This window comes from Pan paniscus, chromosome 6 (genome assembly GCF_029289425.2).
Source record: "Pan paniscus chromosome 6, NHGRI_mPanPan1-v2.0_pri, whole genome shotgun sequence".
Taxonomy (NCBI): domain Eukaryota; kingdom Metazoa; phylum Chordata; class Mammalia; order Primates; family Hominidae; genus Pan; species Pan paniscus.
Genome location: NC_073255.2, coordinates 184,971,016 through 184,985,210, shown reverse-complemented (window position 1 = coordinate 184,985,210; position 14,195 = coordinate 184,971,016). Strand labels below are relative to the sequence as shown.

General features: G+C 41.6%; 1 protein-coding gene, 1 long non-coding RNA gene and 1 other non-coding gene across 4 annotated transcripts in view; 1 reads left to right on the top strand and 2 right to left on the bottom strand.

Annotated features, from left to right (window-relative positions):
• CNTNAP2 (contactin associated protein 2) overlaps window positions 1-14,195 on the bottom strand; it is a 2,297,635-nt gene that overhangs the window by 21,018 nt on the left and 2,262,422 nt on the right. The window lies entirely within an intron of this gene.
• LOC130541679 (uncharacterized) overlaps window positions 1-14,195 on the top strand; it is a 114,525-nt gene that overhangs the window by 31,801 nt on the left and 68,529 nt on the right. The window contains exons 2-4 of one of the 2 annotated variants that reach the window (XR_008955760.2): window positions 7,408-7,509; window positions 10,295-10,413; window positions 12,303-12,439. This is a non-coding gene — a long non-coding RNA (uncharacterized LOC130541679). Of the gene's footprint in view, window positions 1-5,987; window positions 7,510-10,294; window positions 10,414-12,302; window positions 12,440-14,195 lie in introns of those variants that run through there. The other variant, XR_008955761.1, reaches the window with a different exon arrangement.
• On the bottom strand, window positions 12,263-12,477 carry LOC112440634 (small nucleolar RNA U3). The gene has a single exon (XR_003028646.1). It is a non-coding gene; the product is annotated as a small nucleolar RNA U3 (small nucleolar RNA).

Genomic DNA, 14,195 nt, shown 5'->3' with positions numbered 1-14,195 from the left:
CCAACTTTTATATGAAAGGACTGAGTGGGCAATTGATTTCATTGTACTCCCTCTTTCCATCAGTTACTTAGTTAACTTCTGAATTGTCTCAATTGCCTTTCAGGAAAAAGATTTCTTAATGCTCTCAGAGTAGGCTGACACATTGCACTCTTGTCTGATTAATGATTAAGAGGTATTTTAATTGAAAATAGCTCATTAGGCCGGGCACAGTGGCTCACGCCTGTAATCCTAGCACTTTGGGAGGCTGAGGCAGGCAGATCATGAGGTCAGGAGATCGAGGCCGTCCTGCTTAACACGGTGAAACCCCGTCTCTACTAAAAAATACAAAAAATGAGCCGGGCGTGGTGGCAGGTGCCTGTAGTCCTAGCTACTCGGGAGGCTGAGGCAGGAGAATGGCATGAACCCGGGAAGTGGAGATTGCAGTGAGCCGAGATTGTGCCACTGCACTCCAGCCTGGGCGAAAGAGCAAGACTCCATCTCAAAAAAAAAAAAAAAAAGAAAAAAGAAAAAAATAGCTCATTATTAATATATTCTCAGACTTTGTATTTCATAAAATAAACACGAAGGTAAGGTATTTGGTGTCCATTTTCATGTGAGATAAATGTCTTGTTATTTCTCAGGTGGGCAAATTGTTCCAGTCCTAATGTTTGGTTATAATTGTTTATAAATCAATGGTCAAAGTTATTGTAAAATATTGTGGGCACTTGTAAAGTATTGATTGTGACAGCTGGCCTTTATAGATTCTGTAGTTCCACAACCTCTCTACAGTTAAGGAGGCAAAAATGCAGAATGGATGATAACTGGGTTAAAGCCACATGGCTGGTGGGTGCCAGAGTCGCTGCTACGAGGACGAGGTCTTTCGACTCCTCATTCAGGACTCTCTCATGTATCTTACTGTAGTTCTCAGGGTGAACCTTGAAAGTCTGGATCAGAGAGCCTCACTGCCAGGAGCAGCTATCCAGCTGGCCCTCCACATCCACGGGTTCCCCAACCGTGGATTCAACCAAACTCGGATCAAAAATATTCAGGAAAAAAAGTTTCAGCTGTACTGAACATGTACAGATATTTTTTTCTTGTCATTGTTCCCTAAACAATCCAGCATAACAAATCTTTTTTTTTTTTTTTTTTTTTGTGACGGAGTCTCACTCTGTCGCCCAGCCTGGAGTGTAGTGGCACAATCTCAGCTCACTGCAACCTCCACTTCCCGGGTTCAAGTGAGTCTCCTGAGTGGCTGAAATTACAGGCATGCGCCACCATGCCCGGCTAATTTTTGTATTTTTAGTAGAGATTGGGTTTCACCATGTTGGTTAGGCTGGTCTCGAACTCCTGACCCCGTGATCTGCTTGCCTCAGCCTCCCAAAGTGCTGGGATTACAGGCGTGAGCCACCGCGCCTGGCCAACAACTCTTTACATAGCATTTATGTTGTATTAGGTATTACAAGTAATCTACAAGAGACACTTTAAAGTATATGGGAGGGTGTGTGTAGGTTGTATGTAGGTATTTACCACACTATTTGCTATCAGAAACTTGAGGATCTGTGGATTTGGGTGTCTTTGGGGGTCCTGGAACCAATCTCCTGTGAACACTGGGGCAGGTACTGGACCACTTGGTTAACAGTGCCGTATGGCTCTTCGTTGAGGTTTGTCGCGGCTTCTTTTCCTTTCCGCTGCAGGGAGTTTATGAATTCATGCTGATGTTAACAGGAGTGCAAGAAGGAAGAAGCCCCAAATCTAGGGGAATATAAATTCGGGAAGTGCCATTTAAACCCCAGTCTGAGGGAAAACGCTGTTTCTCCTGCTGCACAGTTTCCAGAATGCGCGTGGCAGCAGCAGGGTTCCCCGGAAGGGGCTGTCACTTCCTATGCATGCAGGGCTCTGAATGTCAGGGACAAAGGGCTCTGCACTTGTGTAACTGGTGGGTTCTTTGGCCTTGAAAAAGTTACTGAACCTCCTTAGGCTTTTTCTTCAATTTCTATCTCAGTCTGAGATGCCTTTGGGGGAGAGCACTCTGATTCAGAGCTTTCAAACATTAAGGGGCATACAGATGCCCTAAGCTCTGGTAAAAATGCTGCTTCTGCCTGAGTTGGTCTTGGGTGGGGGACCTGGGCATCTGTATTTCTAACAGGCTCCCAGAGTGCTTGAATACCTGCCTCACTTTCAGTTGCAGAAATTTAATGTAGACCATTGGTGACTCAGGTCTCCAGCTGCTCGTGTGTGTGTGTGTGTTTTAATTTAAAGCAGTGTCTGAGAGGGAGCTGAAATTATTCCTTCTGAGAACCTTGTCCTTTTTCCCTTGGCCGAATCATTTGTGTGAATTTAATGATTTGCCTGCCAGAATGCCCCACGGTTCGACTCCGTTAGTTCTATTTCTTTTTAGTGTTGTGAAAGCAATAATAGGAACACTGTGTTAATTTCAGAGAGAATTCTTTACTATTATTTTGAATGTTGGAGGGGGGGAGTTTATTACAGTTTAGGAAAAAACAGCCAAAGAGTTTAATAAATGGTTATCTTAGTATGACCTTGGATACCTTTCCTGGTTCAAAGCAAAAATACAAGTTGAATCTCTGAAGCAAGTTTATCAGGGAGGAAAAATATTGGGATGTTGGCATTTAGGTTCTTGATGCTATGGATGCGTTTAAAGGCATATATGAGAGAAAACAGATGCATTTTAAAATTTTCTTTTTAGAGACAGGGTCTTGCTATGTTGCTCAGGCTGATCTTGAACTCCTGGACTCATGTAGCTGGGACTATAGGCACGTGCCACTGCGCCTGGCTAGACATATTTTTAAAAATACTGTACCGTGGATTTTTTTTGAAGTTTATGGATTTGTTTTTTGACAAAACATTCTTACTGCTGGTTCTGCTGCTGCATGGGTGCAATGCGGGACACAGCCAGATCAGGGTGGAAAGCCTGAAGCCATACGGGCATATTATAGTATGTCAGACAGCCTCGGTGACTGCCTCTGGCTTTATGGAATGCTGTGTCTCAGATATGGGTGCTCACCAAGTTTTGGGAACACACCTGCTATACAGGAGTCTCAGTTAAGAGAACTTGTGGTTTCCTTATTAGCAAAGCAGTATTAGCAAGAATTGGTTGTTTGCTGAGTCATAGAAATAGCCCCAGTTTCTAGGGAGAGGGTGGCTGAGAAAATTATGAGAGTTAAAAGAGGAAAGCAACCAATTATAGTAAGTCAAAAAGGGATATTTTAAGGACACTCTCTGATGTATTTCACCTTTCCTCTTAGGCAGTGGTCAGGGATTCACACAATTCATAAGATGAAAGTCTTCAGGAGACCCTGGATCTATTGTCTTCAGACTTCTGCAGAGAAACACATCCCCTGGGCATTATGCAATTATCAGTAAGGGCTTTGGACTTCCATGATGTATGGCTTGGGAGCTCGGTGAAAATAACATTTTATCACCTTAAGTCTACTCAAGAGATGTGCTTCATCATTTGTGAGAATACTTAGGTGCATGTTATTTTAGGAATCAAGCAAGGATGAAGGGATTCCTTTTACTCTCCCTCTGTGGAAATTTCTAGTAAATTCAAAGGCCATACTTTGGCTGTGGATGGACCCTTTGGAAATGGCTGAATATTATTGATTTGCTTTGTCATCCTGTGTCTTTCAAAGGAGTTCAGTGAATAATTAAATATTTTTAAATGCTTTTTATCTTCTGCTGGAACCTCGGTAACTCAGCTTGCAGAAGATGCTGTTTTCAGCTTTACACGATGAATGTGCTTCTGCGCTCTGTGGACCAGTTCTGCCAATAGGCATGGGATGTTTGTGTTGTAACTGCTATTTCATCAAAATGTGAGGTTGATCCTTTCTATTCTTAAGTTTTCAGAAACTAGTATAATACATAGATAAGGAGCGTTGCCGAGAACATGGTGGAGTCACCCAGACCACAGACAGCTGACCAGATTCTGTCTCCACTGTGCGGTTAGAGGGGGGGCATGGGCAAACCTAAAGTGCTTTTAAAAATTAATTCTACACATATTTTAAGTCTTTTATGAATGCCCAGTTGGGCTCTTGGTTTTGAAATACTCTTTTCGGTTGCATTAGCACAAGGGAAATTTATAATTCCAATCGCAAGACAATGTATTTTCTTCCAAGAAGGCTGACTTCAGAGAACTGAGTATAAAAGCTCCATGCTAAATATGCTTCCATTGTTGTCTGAGCTGTTCTCTTCTTGAGTTAACCTGAGATCTCACAAGACAACTAGTTTTGCTTCCTGACAGGTGAAATGGCAAATGGCCATCAAGGAGAAACTGATGAAACAAATTATCCTTGGTTATTAAAGCTTCCTGATGGTTCCCCACACCATTCCTCCCTGGTACTGGCTCACATCATTAGAAAGATAGCGTGATAAAGTCCTGGCATGAGCCGTGTGGCTCTGTCACAGTTCTTCTCATTCATGTCAACGGAGTGTGAAAAAATATTTAATTGGCTCTAGCAGCCTTGGGGATGATTTATTCCTTGTCAAAAAGGGGAATGTGGAACAAGAAAAAGCAAAGTGTATTTAGTAGCAGGGATTTCACCAACAGGTATGCAAATTACATATCCTTCCAGACTTCTGCATTATATTTAAAGGGTGATAGAAAATAGTAAGACAGTTCAGAATAAAGAACTGGAATTATATGTTTTACTCAAAAATTTTCATTAAGAGGAAGGAATAGTGGGAAAAAAATAACTGAATCTGAAATATATGCATTTTCCACTTCATAATGCTAGTCTCTGCATACGTTAGAGTAAGGTGCTATAAACTCAGTCCCCATTGCTTCACAATCCTGATGCACACCAGGAATCCTCTGGGATGGGGAACAGGCATTGGGATTTGTGAAAAGCTCCCCAGGTGACTGATGTGCAGCCAGGGTTGTGCACCGCACTTCTGTGGCCACCCAGTCAGTGTTTGCTGAGGGAATGAATACATTTATTTTCTCTGAGCTGCATTTTCCTTATCTTTAAAATGTGGCTGATAATGTCCACTTTGCCTACCACATGTGGCCATTCCAGGATAAAACAAAATCATGCATTAAAGCATTTCAACAAATAAAATAGTTTATAAATTTATCACTACTTTTATCTGTATCCTTTCCAGTTTTCTAAAAGTTAAAATTCCCAAGTCAATGATTGAAAATCATTTTAGCATGTTTAAAGGGGAATTTCCAAAACAATTCATCTTATTTTCTATGTTTAAAATAACTGTACCCCACATTCATATGGCTATTTATGTACAATGACATTTCAACATAAAGCTGATTTTAATTTTTTAAAAGTCTTTCAGCGTTGCTCTCAGGAACAAACTCAACAGCAGAATTAGGAATCTGCATCCGTCTTTAGAATTTCTGAATAGTCTATGCAGAGCACGTGGAATCAGACAAAGATCTCAAAGGAGTGAAGCGAGTGAAGCAATTTATCATGTTTAGTTATTGGTATTTATACAGGGACTTTTCTCTGAAAAGCATGTGGTGATGGGTTAATAACCTCATCAGGATAATGCTTCTGCAACTGTAGAGATCATAGCAAGGACATAAGGTGCTGATTGGCCAGCAGAGGTGGAACTAACATTTCCAGGTGGTGACTGACAGAGATTCCCCTGGGCGAATTCACACCTGGGAATTCTGACAATTGTCTTTTTAAATGAGGCCGTAAAAGAAGTGATGGCGGATAATTTAGAGGGTGTTGTGCTCCTCTGAGTGCCTCCATAGCTGAGTGATATGGTGCTGTAACAGATGCATGATACTTAAGAATACTCAAAAATGCGGTACAGTAGGAAGCATCTGAATGGGGGATCGCTGGGGGTAAGGAAAGACACACAAGTCAAGGGATAACACTGAGCTCAACTCGCCTCCATTTTCATGGGCTACTCATAGCATTCCTGTAGCACGAGCATGACGCAAAAATGAATACTGTAACTTGCTGGAGTCAGTGGTTCCGCCATCAACAGAGAAGTCACCATGGCAACATGTACAACCGCGTTGCCCCGCACTTAGCCAGCCCCACGTGACACAGGCTAACAGCTGCAATGATTTCCAGGCACAGACCCCAGGAAAATGCACCTTTGAGTGCCATGCCGGGTGGGGTGGGGGTCGGAGGGTGGACAGCCCAGGGAGAAGAACGGGACAGAGTCCTAACCTCCCTGGGGTTCAAAATCTATCGTAGGGGATGAAGGGAAAGAAAGGTAGAGGAAAATTAGGAATGAAAGAAATTCGCGGCAGGGGAAAAAACAATGACCTTAGAGATAGTTCCAAAGCTGGATGTTTGTGCCGGTTTTGCTTTTTTATCACTGGAGTTTCAGAGAGTTAAGTGATCCTGGTTAAGACAGAGCAGAAGTCTTTGAATAAAGGCAGCCCCTGACACGGCCAGGCCTGTGGAGCCACTAGAAAGCAGCCCGTCTACACAGAGGATGGCCTGTGAGGTGTTGGATGCTGAAGGGGAATCCAACCCTGCTGCCAGTCATGTTTAGCCACTTAAGTGACGTTTTGCTCTTTGATTATTTCTTCATCATGGCTGAGCCTTGACAGAGCACACCCCCAACTGCTTTTCAAAACACAAGCCTGCCAAGTCTATTCTCTCAGTGACGTGGGAAGGCTTTGGCAACTTACGCCAGCCTCTAAGTTCTTTTCAGGTCCCTTAGCAAAAAGTCTAGTGCAAGCCATTGGTGTCAATTACATCTGGAGGGTGCAGTCCTGGAGGCGGGGCTGGGGCAGCAGAGGTGTGGTCAGAAGAGAGCATGGCTGGAGTTTAAGATTTGTTGACTTTGGTTCACATTCTTATAAGACCATGATACACACACCCCACCAAGAAGGAAAATAAGAGAGCCGAACATTCAAATTACAAAGTTAGAGGCCAGCAAATATAAATTTAAAGAAGACACGACGGTAGAAAGAAAACAAAGAATTGATAAATAAATCCAAGAGCTGGTTCTTTGAGAAAAGAAAAAAAAGCCACATAATCTAATCAATAAGGGGGGGGGTGTCAACAGAAACATTCAATATAAAAAACACAAAAAAGGGAATGGAAATTAAATTATTAATAAGTTTTTGTTCAACTCCACAGTAATGAGTTTGAAAACCTAGGTTAAATGCATGAATTTCTAGAAAAATATAAAATAACGGGTATTATCCTAGATGAGAAAGAAAATCTAATTAGACAGATTATCATAAAATAACTTGAGAGAGTTGTCAAAGATCTGCTCCCACAAGAAGCAGTGGGCTCAAGTGGTTTTCCAGGGGAAATCTATGAAATCTACCAGAGGCAGTGCCTCAAGGCTGCTTATCTCCTTGCCACTCCCAGTGTGTTCCAGGGACCCGCAGCATCAGCAGCACCTGGGAGCTTGTTGGAAATGCAGAATCTCTAATCCCATGTTTGACCAGCTGAATCTGCATTTGCTAATTTCCCCCAGGTGATTCTAAGCACATTAAAATCCGGATGACACTTATCTGAATCATTTCGCAACTTGGAGAGAGATGGAGAAGACCTGCATGGTGTAACTGGGCGTCACCAGGTAATGAACTTATACATTAATGAACTTATACATAAACCTTAATCCCAGTAAAAATTTTAAACAATTCCAATAAAATGATTAAAATTCTCAAATCCACATGGGAAAAGCAAATGTGCAAGCATGAACAGGAAAATTCTGGAAAAAAAAGGGAAATCAGCTCTATGAGCCACTAAATGTGATAATAAAAGCTCAATGATAAGTACTGCAGTTTGCTCCCATGTCACAAGGCATCATATCAATGTAATAGACCAGAGAGTCCAGTAGGGACTCAGAAATGAAGGGAATTTAGAAGATGGTAAAGGTGGAGAGGATGGAGCCTCAACCAATGGGGCTGGAACAGTGGGCCATTTGGGAAAATGGGAAAAAATAAAGTGAGATTTTTACCTTCCACCCAAATAAATTTCCAGGGAAGAAAATACGTAGAACTTACAAATAAAACACAAAATTATTATAAAAAACATGGAATAATTTTAAAAATTATTTAAAGGCATGTCACAAAACCCAAAAGCCATAAAACACTTTACATTTCACCATGTAAAATTTAGTAACTTTTACATGGAAAAAAAAATCCCATAAATTCAAAAAAATTGAGATGAAACAAGGAAAACATTAAAAGATGTATCAAAATACTAATTTACTTAATATATTAAGAATACTTATAAATCAATAGGAAAGAATATAAAGATATAAATAATTATTGGAGCAAAGAATATAAAGAGGGAGTTCAAGGAAAAATAAATATAAATGATATATAAACATACGCAGAGATACTTAACCCAACTCATAATTAATGAAATACAAACTATAACAAGAAAATTTCATTTTTCATATAGAACAGCCACATTTGAAAGAATAATATGATGCACTGTTTTGGTGAGGATGTGGGGGAAAGGTATTCATAGATTGCTGGACTGTCAATTGGATTATATCATTAGAGGATGGTTTGTAGTAGTATCAAAATTAAAAACACACATATCCTTTGACTCAACGAAATCACGGATACAATGTGATTTTCTATGAAAACACTGTAGAAACAAAAGGTGGGATACAACTAAAATGACCAGTCAAAAATAGGTAAGACTCATATCATAGTTGATTTGAGATACATAAATGCGCCTGGTGTTTTTGCAGGGAAAGTGGAATTTGGATCTTTGCAGGAAAATGCACATTAGCAAGCAAGGGATGATAGTTTTTCTTCACACGATTAAGTGTGAACTGTGTTGGTGATGAAGAGGGAAAAAGACAAATAACATAATAAAAAGACTGAGTGTGAGAGATAAAAATGCATTAATCATGCAGTCTTAGCATAAGGAGAGAAAAGGGATCTGTTCAGAAATAATTAAGATGTAATTATAAGAGCAGGAATGATTACTTTTAAGTGCTTGCAGGTGGTAAAGAAAACCAATGATCAGCTTGTAGTTAGGAAGAAAACAGAATAGATGATATACGTAATTTTAAAAAGTTCTTTATATCCATAACTCTTTGCACATGAAGATATAAAAATATTTTATGGCCAGATGATAGAAAGGAAACTTGGAATATAGACAGAAATCAACTTAGAAGTCATAACGATGGAGGTAAGAGGTCTTCAGAAACCAATCTGTGGCCAGTGGTAAAGTGTCTGATGTGGTGACGGGAAGCCTGAGTTCCTAGCTCAGTGCTGGGTATACTCAAGTCTAATGGGGGTATGGGGTTGTTACACTGAGTGATCCCAAGTGCCAAGTTCCATCTAGTTCCTAATATATCTGGGAGAAGACCCACGTGCCTAAGAGGGCTGGTTTTCAGCCACTCTGCCAACCTGAGTGAATCCACTGGACCAGCTTGGCAGTGGATTCTCAACCCTGGATTCTTGACAATCCTGGCCTTGGTTCTGGGGGAGGTGGAGAATTGGGGGTTAACTCCCTTCCCTCCACTCCTGCTTCTGGATTTTCCATCTCCTACCCACTTCCCTGTCAGAGGAGCTGTGAGAATTCCTGGTCAAGGACCTCCCAGTGTCAGATGCAGGTTAGCGTTAGAGCAGAGAACCAGATAACTTAAGGTTACAGTGGATGCTGTGAATTCACCTGCTAGCAATTTACAGAAGGACTCCCAGGTCTTTTCTGGGGTGAGATGCACCACATCACATTCCATGCAAACTTTGCTGAGAATCTAGCCTGGACCTACTAGAAGTCCTTTAAAATAACTAGCTGTGGCCAGGCGCGGTGGCTCACGCCTGTAATCCCAGCACTTTGGGAGGCTGAGGCGGGCGGATCACGAGGTCAAGAGATCGAGACCACCCTGGCCAACATGGTGAAACCCCGTCTCTACTAAAAACACAAAAATTAGCTGGGTGTGGTGGTGCGTGCCTGTAGTCCCAGCTACTCAGGAGGCCGAGGCAGTAGAATTGCTTGTACCCCGGAGGTGGAGGTTGCAGTGAGCCGAGATCACGCCTCTAAGATCACGCCTCTACACTCCAGCCTAGTGACAGAGCGAGACTCCATCTCAAATAACAACAACTAGCTGCAATCTTTACAACTAGAGGATCCCTTAGGAAATGAAACTTTACATCTTAAAATGCTTCATCTATTTTAATGATATTTTAAAGAAGATCCTAGGATGTGGCTTTTGGTCTGACGTATTCTGTATCAAATATCACAAATGTGATAAAACACTCTAAGGCTTAACACAAACGCCTTTTAAAGCAGCTTGGTGTGCAGTTTGGAGTTGCTCCTTAGTGCAGAAATTTATGGGATCAGACTCTTGGATTTATTTTTTCTGGTGTTTGTTTTGTTTTTGTATTTTACAGAATGTGCACTGCCATCTGTGGCTGTCTTCCTGCTGGCAAATCCTTTTCATTCCAAGCAAATAAGATTCCCTAAATTAGACAAAAAGGAAAAAACACAACAGAGTCCATAATTCTGAGAGGTAAATCACGGCAATTGCCTGGCATTCTCTGACCTTTAAATAAACCTTAACTCAGGGCTGGGGGTTACTTTTTCTACCTTGTAACTACTGTTCTAAAAATATTCCTAAGGACCACATAATGGTTTAGAAACAGGCTGTACTTATTATCAAAGAGGGAAATAACTAGAAGAAAAAAAGACTGGATGTTTCCAATAGAGCAGAATTGTTTTAAATCAAGTCAACTTAAATCATAATGTGTAAGTCTATTGTTTACCTCATCCCCCTATAAAAATGTGTTCTTAAAGCCCCATGCTAGGCCCTAGCGCTTGGGGTGATCTTTCTCTACTGCCCAGTGTTTCCCAAACTCCAATCATGTGAAAATCACCTTCATATTTTTCTTGACATATACTGTAAAATCCAAGTTTTACTTATTTTCACAAAATTGGTTAAATTTCTTATTTATATAAATCTATTGATAAAACTTTACATCCCTACTGAGTAATTCTATTGCCTGTGAGGCACTAACCAGAAGCCTGTTCTCTCTTTATTATAAGGTAAAATACAATCATGGGAGAGGTGTTAAAAGCGTGCCAGAACCAAATAGAGACTTTCTCTTTATAAAATCAGAAGGACTGAAAGACAAATGAACAGGAAATGACTTGCTTTGTATGTTACACGAGGCCATGTCTATTTGCTTCCCATAATGGCGACCCCCTATCTAGGCTACATGCTGCACTGCTCCAGAAGCCAGAGACTGCACTACAAATGACATCTGTTATAGTTGTGCAGTGCACAACCTGACCAACATAAATGTCCCTCATTTTAGAAAACACTGATAGAGCCCAAAGGACATTGGAGAGGTAACAAATAGTATTTGTTATAGAAGTGTAACAGTAGTGTTACAGATGAGAAAAAGAATCTTATTACTAAAGCCAGCATACCTTAGAACCTATTTTCTGTTTTTATCATTTACTATGATCTCAGATGGTAGAAAGACAGGTATGGGAGCAGAAAGATCACAAGACCTATGGGTAGATGTCTTCAATTCTAATTTCCATTCTAACACCAAGTTCCTGCGAAACAAACATCCTGGTATAGGTATGGATTGAGTAGCCCTGGTTTGCCAAGATCCCTTTAACACTAAGGCCATATGATTCCTTACTCTTCACAGCAAGGCACCTGCTGTATTTTCAGAAAAGCACAGCCCTCATTTTAAAGCAGCATCTTTTTCTATCTTTCAGAGTAGGTTAGCAGCCAATTCAAAACACAGTAATAATTTGACATCTTCCTCAAATTGAGGTTCCTTCCTGGGATGCAGCCCCTTCCATAATGAGGTGCTTTCACTGGAGCCACCGAGTCCTGCCCCACACTGCAAATTTATTGTTCATTTGTTTGTTTCAAGTCTGCTTTCCAGTTGCAAACAGGCAGATCAGTTCTCCTCAAATTTAGGTAAAAACATCTCCTCTGAGTGAGCTTCCTTATAAAATGGCCAGAGAGCCCGGTCTCTTTGCAAGCTTGATGGTACAGCCTTTACTATTTGTGATTTGACCACCTAACAGCTTTATTGTTTTTCATAAACCATGTTTTGGGCAGTATTTGGGTATTGTTTTTCATAAACCATGTTTTGGGCGGTATTTGGGTATTCAGTTTTTTCTTTTGGTAACCTTATTTTGAAGCACTTACCAAAGGGACCCTTCTTTTATTTGGTGAGTGATTCTTGACCTTGGTCACACACTGGACACTCCTGGCGGGGGGGGTTTTTACATCACACACACCTGTGTCCCTCCTATACCCCCGAGGGTCTGATTTGGTCCATCAGGGGTTTAGTACTAGATATTGGGATTTTTCTTTTTAAAAAATAATCATGAAGACCCTTCAGATGGCTTCCTTTCCCTTTCACTCTCCCAAAGGAAGAGAAGAGTGATCGTCAGTGGCAAAAGGCAATTGCAGAGAAGCACCACCAAGAGCCAGCTTCATGCTCAGGAGTGAATGCTGAGCTGTTTCCTCATGGTTTCCGGTGCTCCACATGTTCAGAGAAACTTCTCTGGTAAGAAACTATAGAAATGGTGCATGGAAGTGTTACTAGAAAGGGTTCCTGATCCAGACCCCAAGAGAGGGTTCTTGGATCTCACGCAAGATCCAAGAATTTAGGGGTGCATCCATAGAGTAAAGTGAAAGCAAGTTTATTAGTGTATTAGTTTGTTTTCACGCTGCTAATAAACACATACCTGAGACTGGGTAATTTATACAGGAAAGAGGTTTAATGGACTCCCAGTTCCACATGGCTGGCGAGGCCTCACAGTCATGGTGGAAGGCAAGGAGGAGCAAGTCACGTCTTACATGGATGGCAGCAGGCAAAGAGAGAGCTTGTGCAGGGAAACTCCCCTTTATAAAACCATCAGATCTTGTGAGACTTATTCACTGTCACAACAACAGCATGGAAAGACCTGCCCCCATGATTCAATTACCTCCCACCAGGTCCCTCCCACAACACGTGGGAATTCAAGATGAGATTTGGGTGGGGACATAGTCAAACTGTATCAATTAGGAAAGTAAAGGAATAAAAGAATAGGAGGAGCCAAGATGGCTGAATAGGAACAGCTCCGGTCTACAGCTCCTAGCATGAGCGACGCAGAAGACGGGTGATTTCTGCATTTCCATCTGAGCTTTGAAGAGAGCAGTGGTTCTCCCAGCACGCAGCTGGAGATCTGAGAATGGGCAGACTGCCTCCTCAAGTGGGTCTCTCACCCCTGACCCCTGAGCAGCCTAACTGGGAGGCACCCCCCAGTAGGGGCAGACTGACACTTCACACGGCCGGGTACTCCTCTGAGACAAAAACTTCCGGAGGAACGATCAGACGGCAGCATTCGCGGTTCATGAAAAACCGCTGTTCTGCAAACACTGCTGCGGATACCCAGGCAAACAGGGTCTGGAGTGGACCTCTAGCAAACTCCAACAGACCTGCAGCTGAGGGTCCTGTCTGTTAGAAGGAAAACTAACAAACAGAAAGGACATCCACACCAAAAACCCATCTGTACATCACCATTATCAAAGACCAAAAGTAGATAAAACCACAAAGATGGGGAAAAAACAGAGCAGAAAAACTGGAAACTCTAAAAAGCAGAGCACCTCTCCTCCTCCACTATTCACAATTGCAAAGACTTGGAACCAACCCAAATGTCCAACAATGATAGACTGGATTAAGAAAATGTGGCACATATACACCATGGAATACTGTGCAGCCATAAAAAATGATGAGTTCATGTCCTTTGTAGGGACATGGATGAAATTGGAAATCATCATTCTCAGTAAACTATCGCAAGAACAAAAAACCAAACACCGCATGTTCTCACTCATAGGTGGGAATTGAACAATGAGAACACATGGACACAGGAAGGGGAACATCACACTCTGGGGACTATTGTGGGGTGCGGGGAGGGATAGCACTGGGAGATATACCTAATGCTAGATGATGAGTTAGTGGGTGCAGCACACCAGCATGGCACATGTATACATATGTAACTAACCTGCACAATGTGCCCTAAAACTTAAAGTATAATAATAATAAAAAAGGAATAAAAGAATAGCTACGCCATAGACAGAGCAGCCCCAAGGGCTGCTGGTTGCCCATTTTTATGGTTATTTCTTGATTATATGCTAAACAAGGGGTGAATCATTCATGCCTCCCCTTTTTAGGCCCTATAGGGTAACTTCCTGACATTGCTATGGCATTTATAAGCTGTCATGGTGCTGATGGGAGTGTAGCAGTGAGGATGACCAGAAGTCAATCTCATTGCCATCTT